Genomic DNA, 12830 nt, shown 5'->3' with positions numbered 1-12830 from the left:
GAAAATTCAGATGAATCCACCGATGATATCATCCTAAACATCGCAAAAGAGAGTGGATCCAACATTATTCTCTCAGACATAGACAGGTCCCACAGAAATGGACCACCAAAAAGGAATGATGGAAAGCACAGGGATATCATAGTTAAATTTACAAACTATAAAGCAAAGTCAGAGTTCATAAAATCAAGAAAACAGCTAAGACTCAACAAAAGTAAAGTGTTCATCAATGAACAATTAACACCCATAAGAAGGGAAATTGCTTTCCATTGCAGGCAACTGAAAAACGCCCCCAGCTCTCCCATTTCGGATACATGGACATTTGATGGTAACATCTTTATCAAGCTGAAGAATCAGGACAAGAAAATCAAGATCACTTCCATCCAGGAGCTGTCTAAATTTGGCTACAAGCAAATATAACCTTACATGCATGAGATAATCTCTAGTGATGAATTGTCCTGTAAATATAGCCTAAGTCAAGTTCTATATACCATAAAACACTTTGTTTATGAAGATCTTACCTAATAGTCTTTTCCACCCATATGAGAATCAAAAATTCATACTCTAACAAATAATTGAACAAATAAATAAGTAAAACAATTAACATTTTTTATGTGTACTATGCAACTGTGTGTGTTTTTGTACAAGTTGTGTCTAAGTGTATAATAGTGTGCATAATTTGTTATAAATATTTAAATACTTACTTTAACACATATATGAATCATAGTAACATATTGATTATAACTAGTCATACATATAAATACAAAACTACATAAATAAGTTTTAAAAAAAAACATAAGTATATGTGTTCTTTGCAAATGTGTGTACTTTTGTGCAATATATGTGTATGTGTATGTGTACATAAATAAGTAAACAAAAATAACATATTTATATGTGTGCCATGCAACTGTGTGTGTTTTTGTGAAAGATATGTTCATGTGTATAATAGTTTGAATAATTTGTTATAAATATTCAAATACATAACTTAAAACATATATAAATCATGGTATCATATTCTTTATAACTAGTCATACATATAAAGACATAACTATATACATAAGTAAAAAAAAACACATGCATATGTGTACTGTGCAAATGTGTGTGCTTTTGTACAAGATATGTTTATGTGTTTGTGTAAATAAATAAGTAAAACAATATTCATATCTGTGCTATGTAAATGTGTGTGTTTTTGTACAAGATATGTTCATGCATATAATAGTGTGTACAATTTGTATTTGTTATAAATATTTAAATACATAACTAAACACATATATGAATCATGGTATCATATTCTTTATAACTAGTCATACATATATAAATACATAACTATATAAATAAGTAAAACAATACCACATGTTTATGTGTACTATGCAAATGTGTGTGCTCTTATACAAGATATGTACATGTTTATGTGTATGTGTACATACATAGGTTAAAAAATAATTATAAGCGTGCTATGCAAATGTATGTCAAAATTGTGTGTCTGTTTATTTTACTGTAGATCTATATAACTTAAACGGTATTCAAACCTGTTGTCACATGTTACACTAAGAGCTTCTCATATAATTAAAACAATTTTATGTTGATCAATTGAAATTATCCATAGAATAACATTAATGCATAGAAATAAGTAATTTAAAATACATTATACCATAACCATATTACACAATAATTTACAAAAATAAATAATTTAGAAGGTGCTTTATTCCAATAATTTGTGTAAGCAATTTCTAAAATTGTGTCTCTTTTTTCCTTTTTACTAAAATATACTGTGAATATACTGTGTGAATGCAATATATGACATGCAAATTGTGAATATGTTATGAACAAATCCATAATAACTGTGTGTTTAACCATTAAAATGCCAATATGTGAAACCATGTTAAGTAAACTCATTCTACCATATACTCACTGACTTTCTACCTACAACAATGCAAATATTTGCCTATTTACTAACATAATGTGATTACTCCTACTCTAATGTTTGTTACAAATGACATCCAAATAATGTAAAAGTTATGTAAATTGTCAAAATTGTGTGTTATCAGTGCCCCAGATAAGCTGCGTATCTGCGTCTTTCACCCTATTAAAATGTTGAAAAACGCAAAGAAATTCAATATCATGCGTATTGAAAACGCTATCAATTTGATTTTTACGCAAAAGCGTAAAATTCGATGCGTACGACACACTAGCTTCGATCGAAAATGCTTTGCTCATGTTCGGTATTTTCTTTTGAAATTATTATCGTAACGCGGCGACGCTTTTATTCAGCAAGCGCCTGGATGACAGAGCAGAAAAACAGGCAAAGTTATTCAAACGCTCTGCGGACTAGACATAGATATCATAAAGCGTTTGACCATAATATTGACAACGGCATACATGCGTTTTCAATCTGACTTAATCCGTCGTTCATTGTGCGTGTTTTTGTAAAGCGTCTGTACTGTCAGTTTATATTACGATGCGAAATAAAAATGCCAAAGAGAGGTCGAAAGACGTCCGCCATTGTTGCGCCAAAATATCTGTCAATCACAAACTTTCTCGAAACAAGAAAGCAAGAGCCAATAAGTGCCGAATTATTCGTGTTATCGATTTTTTTTAGTTTTAAGTTTATATTAAGGACAGTTTCAAGGATTAAAGATGTTATGAAACATCAGTTTATTAAAGTTAATTATGATAGTTTACAGTTTTATTGCATCAATACAAGTGTGCAGCTTTAACATAGGTAAAGCAGAAATGATTTTAAAGTATGCATTTTTTAAAACTAATTTCACCCTATTTCAAGAATGAAATCACCCTATTTTTCAAAATCAATGGGTGAAAACCCTATTTCCCAAATAATTATCTGGGGCACTGGTTATTCTTATTGTATGTAACTTAAACTGTACCCATATTTCTTGTCATATCTTACATAAAGGGCTTCTTATATAATTAAAATAAATTTATGTTTAACAATGAAAAATTACAAATAAAATAACATGAATGTGTCAAAACAGGTAATTAAAAAGACATTATACTAAAGCCATAGTACAAACTTTTTTACTGACTGTAAATGGTTTACAAGGTGCTGTTTTTTTCATTAATTTGTGTGACCATTTAATAAAATGTTGTCTCATGTTTTCCTTTTTTTTCAAATATAATATGAATATACTGTGTAAATGCAATATATGACATGCAAATTATGTATATGTTAAAAACAAATCCATACTTACTGTGTGTTTTTCCATTGAAATGTCAATATGTGAAACCATGTTAAAGTAATGAAAATTGTTAAAATACCTTCTTTTTTTTTCTTCAATACCAACATAACTTTATAATGAAAATACATTTTAACATTGCCACATTGCATGTATATACCTATAAAATGTAAATGTGTACTCCACGAGGTTCTATTTACAGTTTGAATTAAAAAAATAATATCAATAATAAAACTTACATGTAAATGTATTATACCACAACCAGGTTTACTTCTTGCTTAAATAATGTTAATGTAGTTTTACACCCAATTTTCTAAATGAAACTGGTAAAAAACTGCTTATATTTATAAATTCTTATATTTATAAATTTCCTTTCCCTAAGGGGTTATCTACATAACTCATATGTTATCGGTACTCTAAAAAATACTATATTATTTCAAAATTATCAATGTAACTTCTAAAAGAAATCTTAATATGTTCTCATGTTAAGAAATTATTGTATAAGGATATATCTAATGTCAACCATCAAACAATACTGCTCTGCACTAAACCTTTAATAGACCTGCTGTTAGCATCATGCATACTGTATTTAAACTTTTTCTCACTCTGTTTGGATAATAAATTGCACCACTGCTTGGTTCATGCACAATATCATCCACATAATTGTTTTCATTGACACACACAATAAATCAAACTAAATCAAAACCAAGAACCAATACACATGGCAGGTAGCTTGTTTTTTTTTTTGTTTTTTTTTTTACTTCATTGTTGACACAAGATATATCTGATCCATAGATTTCTAAAATCAATCTGTGGATATGCACATCTTATAAACAATGCAATCACAAACTTTGAACTCAATCCAATAAACATGATTATAAGCTAGCATCTTTACAAAAAATAAATAAATCACTACCTAATAAACAATTCAAATAATCTTGGACATTTTCGCTTTCCATCTCTAAGATTGTTTGATATTACTGTTCTTCTATCTCAAAAAAGCATTGACCCACTTCCATTCTCTTGTAACATTACAAGATTATGACATAAGTGAGTCATCTAATTATTTCACTGCACACAAGGAATAAAAAACAACTCAAAACTGAAAATAGGTACTGATACTACAATAATTACATTAAAATGTGCATAAATTAAAAACAAATTATTTATCAAATCTATTGAGTTACCATCCACATTGACAAATATGTAGCTTGTTTCTATAAGCCTGAGGTTATTAGATAATAAATGCTAATGGTGTACTGGAGTACATAACAAATGACATTATGTTATAAAATAATAACCTATGACCATGATGTATAAAAATGGTGCATAAAAATGGTGCATAAAAACATAACATAAAAAGTTTTGTTAGGTAAATGATGGTAATCAGTAGTTGATAACAAATGGTAATTATGTACATAGTATGTATATTATATGACAATTCTTTTATGGTGTATATGACACATGGTAATGTTGTACAAGTCACTCGACAATATGTTATGCATGCATGTTTCTGAATTGATTTTCCCAAGCATTTATTTTTGAACATAAAACTGGTAAATGTTTCAGATACTTCTTTTTAGTACATATTATTGGAATTTATATGTACCCAGTAAATGGTACCGTAATAATGTACAAGTCACTTAATAAGGTGTTATGCATGTGTGTATTGATTGTGTATTTTCTTGCACTTATAGTTAAACATAATATAGGTGTTAACTTACTTAACAAATATTTTAGGTGTATATGATAAATGGATATGTTTTATAAGTCAATTGATAATATGTTATGCATGTGTGTATTGACTGTTTTCTATCAATCATATATGAACTTGAACAGTTCCTGGGTGACTGAGTTATCTCACTTTGTACAGCAACTTAATTATGTGGTACTTATGTACTCTCTTGCACTCATGCAGTTTAACCCCACATACTGGATGACCAATTTTATATTTGTACATCAACATAATTAATTGTTACTTGTGAAATCTCAACACTTACATATTTGAACACCAGTTATTGGTTGATTTATCTTTTGTTGTACAGCAACTTAACCTTCTGTGTACTCACAACCACTCATATATTTTGAAGCTCAGCTACCAGATAGCTTATCTTGCTTGTTAGGATATTTGTTTAGACCTATTGTGTTGTCAGATTGACTGATTGCAAGTAAATCCATATGCTAGTTCAATTATTCAAGCAGTTATCCAACATATCGAATAGCAAACATCTACTTTCTTCTATGATTGACCTATTGTGTTGTCAGATTGACTGATTGCAAGTAAATCCATATGCTAGTTCAATTATTCAAGCAGTTATCCAACATATCGAATAGCAAACATCTACTTTCTTCTATGATTTGTAAGATCTTACCAGACTCGCTTCTTGTAAATATACGTCCAAATATTGCCTTCAAATGTGATGTGCAATAAAGCCCACATCAACTGGTAATCCATCCACGAATAAATAAATCCACAATCTAGGAAAATGAATATTTACACTTTGGTGAATACACACATCCTTTTCTATTTTATTTTTAAAAATGCAACTACACACATTTCATTTAAAATCACCCAATAAGATGCACTTTTCAATATCAATTTCACCTGAAGTAACTTGTAAACTCGTATTAAGAAAAAAAAAACAATTAACACGACCACTCACTCCTAACTTGTGCCTAAATAGTAATCTACAATCTTTCGCCACACACTTAGTGCACATGTATTCTTTCAGCTTGCGGAGATCGTGCACATTGTTCAAACACAGACTATCCCGTTAACACGCCGCAGTAGCATATACTTCAAGCTTTGTAAAAAGCGTGTCATTTTTCAGTTTGCCCAAGTACGAAGCGCATGTTGCGTATATCCTTGTACTATTATGTTACTACGCGATCATTCAATATAAGCTCCACTTTCTGTATCACTTTTACAGCCCAAAATATAAATTTATCAAATGAGGTTTTAACATCTCTTTATAACACCAACATGACCAAATTTTGTGTTTACTTTTGTTATTCTTCTCTTCTCATTAATCCTCCTTCCTTCTTTCACTTCTTGCGGGCCGGGCGCACGATAGCTTTTTCCTCATCCAATTATTTCTTGCACTCAGCATTACATGATGTACACTGACATAGGAGTGTACAGGATGAGGATAGGTTTGTTCCACTCACGTACAATGAAAAGTAAAGGACTTCAACAAATGAATATGTTCGAGCTAGTTTGCTGGCTGGCAATCCTTCTTCTTAGAGGAGGCGATGTCCATCCAAATCCTGGACCCGACAGATCCCTTGATATGTCATCCTCTTCTTCGGGTACATCTTTCTCATCTTCAATAAATGATGCATTTGCCCATAATCTAAAAATTGTTCATTACAACGTTCAGAGCTTCCTCGCCAAGAAAGATATTCTGTATGCAGATCTCAAAACTTTTGATATTATAGTGCTTACTGAAACTTGGCTCAGCTCAACAGTTGACACTGACGACCTACTTTTCCCTTCTTATCATAAGCCGTTCAGACGGGATAGACGAAACGATCCCCATGGAGGTATTCTAGTATACGTAAAATCCGATCTCTTTGCCATTGAGCGACCTGACCTACAAAATGATGATCTAGAATGTCTATGGGTCGAACTACGTATAAAGGGAAGGCGTCTTTTATCTGGCTCTTTCTACAGACCACCAAATTCTTCTCCTTATCTACTAGAATGCATAAACGATTCGATCTCACTAGCCGTTGACACCGGTATTGAGAATATTGTTATCACAGGTGATTTTAATCTTGACATGAATAAACCACAGTGCAGGATCAAAATGGACTCCCTTCTTTTACAGTATAATCTCACACAGATTATTAAAGAACCTACTCATTTTACTGAAACCTCGAATTCCATTCTTGATCTTTTTATAGTAACATCTTCCTTGAAAGTGCTAAAAAGCGGCGTTGGAGAACCCTTTCTCAACCAGCAACTTCGATTTCATTGCCCAGTCTACTGCGTCATAAACTTCAATAGAATAGCTGGATCTAATTTTAAACGTAAAATATGGCGATATAAAGATGGGGACTACACTAATCTACGACAGCTCGTGCAGAATTTCGATTGGAACAGTTGTTGTGATAATAATATTGACATATATACTTCAAATTTCACACGTCAACTTATCAGTCTCTGCGAAGCTACAATTCCGAACAAAATATGTACAATAAGAACAGCCGATCCTCCATGGCTACATACTAATATTCGTAAGGAAATCCGACGCCGCAAACGAGCATACAAAAAAGCCAAGGCTACCAATTTAGACCGACACTGGAACGTCTTTCGCCAACAACGTAATATTGTTAATAATCTTGTCAGATCAGCAAAAAAAGTGCACTTTGAAAATCTCGCTAAACTTATACGTGAAAATCAACACTCATCATCCGACTTCTGGAAAATAATAAAAAAAACTACAAATAAAAACACCACACAAAACGAGTTGCCTCCCTTAATTCATAATGATACCATATATGAGTCACCCCTTGATAAAGCAAATATTCTTAATTCTTTCTTCCAATCTCAATCTACTTTAACTACACCAAGTACGCATATGCACAACCTACATTCCCAAGAGCCAGATTGCCCCGTCTTTGAAGATCTAATTATTTCCCGTCAAGATGTCTTGGATTCCATTAAAGTTATGAAAACGGGAAAGGCATCAGGTCCAGACCAAATAAATAGTCAAGTTCTGAAGCAAATTGCATCTGAGATTTCAGGTCCACTACAAAATCTTTTCAATTTTTCTATTAGTAATGGTAGGGTCCCACGGAGCTGGAAAGAAGCAATTGTTTGTGCACTTCACAAAAAGTCTGATCCTCAGGATGTTGAAAATTACAGACCGATCTCCCTTTTAAGTGTTTTAAGTAAATGTCTCGAGAGAATTCTCCACAAATATATTTTTAACCATTTAAGGGCTATTGAATTTATAACCCCATCTCAATCAGGATTCATTCCAAAAGATTCCACTGTGAACCAATTAATCTCTGTGTATCACTCCTTTTGTAAAGCCCTTGACGAAGGTAAAGAGGTTCGAGCCGTTTTTTGCGACATTTCTAAGGCCTTCGACAGAGTATGGCATGAAGGACTTATCCACAAGCTCCGGCTTAGTGGTATCTCGGGCAATCTTCTATCTTGGTTAAAAGACTACCTACACGAGAGGACCCAGTGTGTTGTAATCTCTGGTTGCCGATCTGACCCATTACCCATAAACGCTGGTGTCCCTCAAGGGTCTATATTAGGGCCTCTCCTCTTTCTCATTTATATAAATGACATAGTACGAGATATACACTGTCCAATTCGCCTATTTGCAGACGACACCACGCTATATATCATCGTCGACAACCCTGTTGATGCGGCTAATCACCTTAACACTGATCTTGCAAAAATTCATTCCTGGGCTGATAAGTGGTTGGTAACCTTCAATCCATCTAAAACCGAATCCTTAGTTATGTCTAGAAAAATCAACCGCCCAATCCATCCCCCTCTCTTTTTCAACGACTGCCAAATCACTGATGTTTCGTCTCACAAGCATCTAGGCTTAACTTTTTCTGATACATGTTCCTGGCATGACCATATTGAATCAGTCAAGAAGAAAGCATGGCAAAGACTCAATGTAATGCGAACGCTCAAGTTTACGCTCGATAGAAAGTCCCTTCTATCGATTTACACAACATTTATTAGACCAATTCTTGAATACGCTGATATAGTATGGGATAACATTAATACACAAGAGGAAATAGAACTTGAGAAGATTCAACAGGAAGCAGCAAGGATAATCAGCGGGGGAACACGTTTGGCATCCTTGCAAAACCTATACAATGAAACTCCTCTCGAACCATTAAAAAATAGGAGAACAAAACATAAACTTACCCAATTCTATAAAATGTATAATTCACTAACACCTCCATACTTGTGCACACTTATCCCCTCTAGCGTGGGAGAAAGATCTGCTTATCCACTTTGTAACTCTAACAACATTCGCAGTATCCAATGCAAATCACAACTTTTTACACGATCTTTCCTATCATCAACTATAAACTTATGGAACAATTTACCGGAATCGGTGAGAACGGCTCCTTCTCTCTCTGCATTCAAAGCAAATCTTAGCAAAGATAAGAAAATAATTCCCCGGCATTTCTACGATGGGGAGCGGACATCTAATATTCTACATGCGCGTTTACGAATGCATTGTAGCAGTTTAAATGAACATTTGTACTCAAAAAACATTGTACAAAGTCCATACTGTCAATGCGGTGCGATTGAAGACACATATCACTTTTTCTTCAATTGTCCCATTTATACAGAAAAAAGAGTTATCCTTTTTAACAATCTGTCTAGATTCTTACCCATTACTTTGCAACTTCTTCTTTTCGGTGTTAAAGACGGCTCATATGAAGTAAATTCATTAATATTCAAACATGTTCAGTCTTTCATCCGAGATAGTCATAGATTCTAAACCATTTCTATCTCAGGAACAAACCATATTCTGCTAACGATGCCCCGTTCCCGCAACTGCTTCCTTTCTTACCGCAACTTCTCTTATTCTGAAACTCTACTCTTCCACTGCTATCCCTTTCCTTCTCCACTTATTAGCTCTTATGCTATCTACATTACTCTGTTATACTTTTTGTATTATAAGTTATAGTATTTTTTACATTTCTAACCAGTATGCAATTATCTATCACTGTAATATATTGTTCGTAATTTGGACATGTCTTTAAATAGTTGTTATACGTTTGGTTGTTTACACCATTACAGCAGCGCTTCTAACTGAAAGAAGAGAGACATAGTATAAGCCTCGAGCTTCCTTCTCAATTCTGTCCAATTGTATTTTACAGCCTTTATGTAGAGCAATATTGCCATTCTATCTGCCTAGCATATTGCTCAAATATAATATGTATGTTTGTATTGTATTGCTTATATGTACTTTCAATGAACTAAATAAATATTGTTTAAACCAAATTGTTATTGCACAGCGTCGTTTATCATGAAACTTGGTTCCTATCTCCTCAGTAGAAAGGCGACATTTGAACATGCATAGAAATGTTAAGATTCATTTTAAAAGTGACTGACACAAAACAATTCGATCAAGAACATTTATGTAATTTACTGTTGTTTTGTTTTTCTTAGGCAAAGTAAAACTATAATGAAGCAACCAAACCCGTTAAAAAAGGATATATGAATAATATCCTTGGTGGTTCCAGCTCTTTGCAAAGTAAAGTAAAAGTCATATAGACTTGACTTGTGTGTGCCAAAAATATTACAACTTATACAACACATGTAAATATTTAAAATTATTTTAAATACCATAAAATACTCTAGTAGCAGAAGCAAACAATTAGGATATTGAGCGTGGATAGTTATCCGTAATTATGTCCCTCTTTTATATATGTTAACATAAAATGTATTTCATATAGGTTTTAACAAATAAGCAAAACAAAATTAATTAAAGGGATCTTTTCACGCTTTGGTAAATTGACAAAATTGAAAAAAGTTGTTTCAGATTCGTAAGTTTTCGTTTTAGTTATGATATTTGTGAGGAAACAGTAATACTGAACATTAACCATGCTCAAATATAGCCATTATATGCATCTTTTGACGATTTTAAAACCTAAAAATTATAAAGCGTTGCAACGCGAAACGATTGAATAATTTGGAGAGTTCTGTTTTTGTCGTTAAATTTTGTGAAACTACGAAGATTGCTTATATAAGGATAAAATACGTCACAAATGTGTACTCGGCGGAATAGCTCAGTAGGCTAAAGCGTTTTTACTTCAGGACTCTGGCAGGACTCCAGGGGTCACTGGTTCGAAACCTGTTCCGGGCAATGTTCTTTTCCTTTTTTAAATTTTTTTCTTGATTTTTTACTGGAGCTTTTACGATCCAATGTTTACATTTATCAATATAAAGCATTTAATGAATAAGTTTAAAAAATGCCAAAATCTGTGAAAAGGCCCCTTTAAAGTTACAGCGTTTTTTTGAAAAGATATTTTGACTTACACAAACGCTTACATGGAAGTCAGATACACTGTTGGTCTGTTTTAAAAGCGGTTCGATACTGTGTTTTTAAATATAGATATGTTTGTTTTCATATGCAATGGTTTTGTTTTTTGCCCAAAGATGCCCATTCATGTTCATTTATAAAGCAATACAGCAAAACTTCAACGTTATCTTAATAATTTAGATTTCTTTTTTCGAAAATTATCAAAAGATACTTTTAAGCAAATACTGATTTGCGCTACAAAAACAACACTTATTTTTAAAACAAATATACCTAAACATAACAAAACAAACATTCATTGTAACTTTCACATCATTTCGAAATGTGTAAGAAGCGGCGAATATGCATCGCTTCTGTCACCAGTTCATGAGCTGCTCATTTAATGTTTCAATATCGGCTGAGAAACTATAAGGTAATTAAAAAAGATAATGTCGTATATCTGTTGTCAATCCTTTGGTGTCAATCCAACATTGATGTCTAACACGAGAGCGCGTACTGCTCTAATGGTGTTGAGCACCAAAGTGTGTAACAACAACAAAAGAACAACAGCATCATTTTTATTATAAATAAACGTCATGTACATTTATGTAGTCTGTTTTCAAGACATAGTTTTACATAAAATCGGCGGTAGAAGTCCATGATTTTAAAGTCAAAACTAACGAACGGGCGAGGGGATCCCCGATAAATACGTCTGGCGTGTTTTTCCTCTATATGTTTCATAAGTGAAAAAGACCTCTCTTATTGATTCAGTTCTAGGTTTTCTTTCTGGGAAAGCAGCAATATCAGCTTTCTCCAAAATAAAGACTTGTCTTGGAAAATGAGTCAACCTATAACGGAACTTAATGGTTTTTAATCGTTATAATGGATTGTAAATGCATATCACTTAATCGTGTCACTGTTTAACTACGTCAACGCTTTAACGCTTTATACTAAGAATATTAGAAATCGTCGGTATTTTCGGAGAAAGCAATTTCATTTCACCGCTGAACGTATTATTAGAACTTTATTTTAAATTATATGTTTAACTGTAAACATCATATTATTAAACTAATGTACACAGCCATTGCATTTTACTTAAGATGAATACAATAGACTTGATAAATTGTAGGGTTTGATACATAATGACTATTGGCCTACATATTGCACACTCTACCAGTGTCTAGAGCTACACCCAAACAGTATTGCTGAAACCTATAATTATATTTAAACATAGCTTGAATATCATATTCATAGACCTAATGACTGTTTACACACCAAATTCTAACGTAAATATACTACTTATGAAAACTTTTTTTTTCTTGACATTGGACAAACATCTGCTATACTTTTCACTGTCAAACAACGGTATCTTAATTGTAAACTTGCACACTTGTTAATTTACACACATTTGACGAAGAGTTCAAAGACGTGTACATTGTCCATCTACTTATGGCATTTACACATGTATAGATAAATAAATCGTGATGTGTAAGCAATCCTTTCATAAATAAAGGACCGGGTCGGATCAGTTTCTCTCCTGTTGGGGCAGGTGAAGATTCACTTTGTGTATATTTGATAGCAATCATCAAGCATGACACATTCGATTTAACCCATCATGCCTAGCGTC

This window comes from Dreissena polymorpha, chromosome 16 (genome assembly GCF_020536995.1).
Source record: "Dreissena polymorpha isolate Duluth1 chromosome 16, UMN_Dpol_1.0, whole genome shotgun sequence".
Lineage (NCBI taxonomy): Eukaryota > Metazoa > Mollusca > Bivalvia > Myida > Dreissenidae > Dreissena > Dreissena polymorpha.
Note: the sequence above shows the minus strand (reverse complement) of the source record.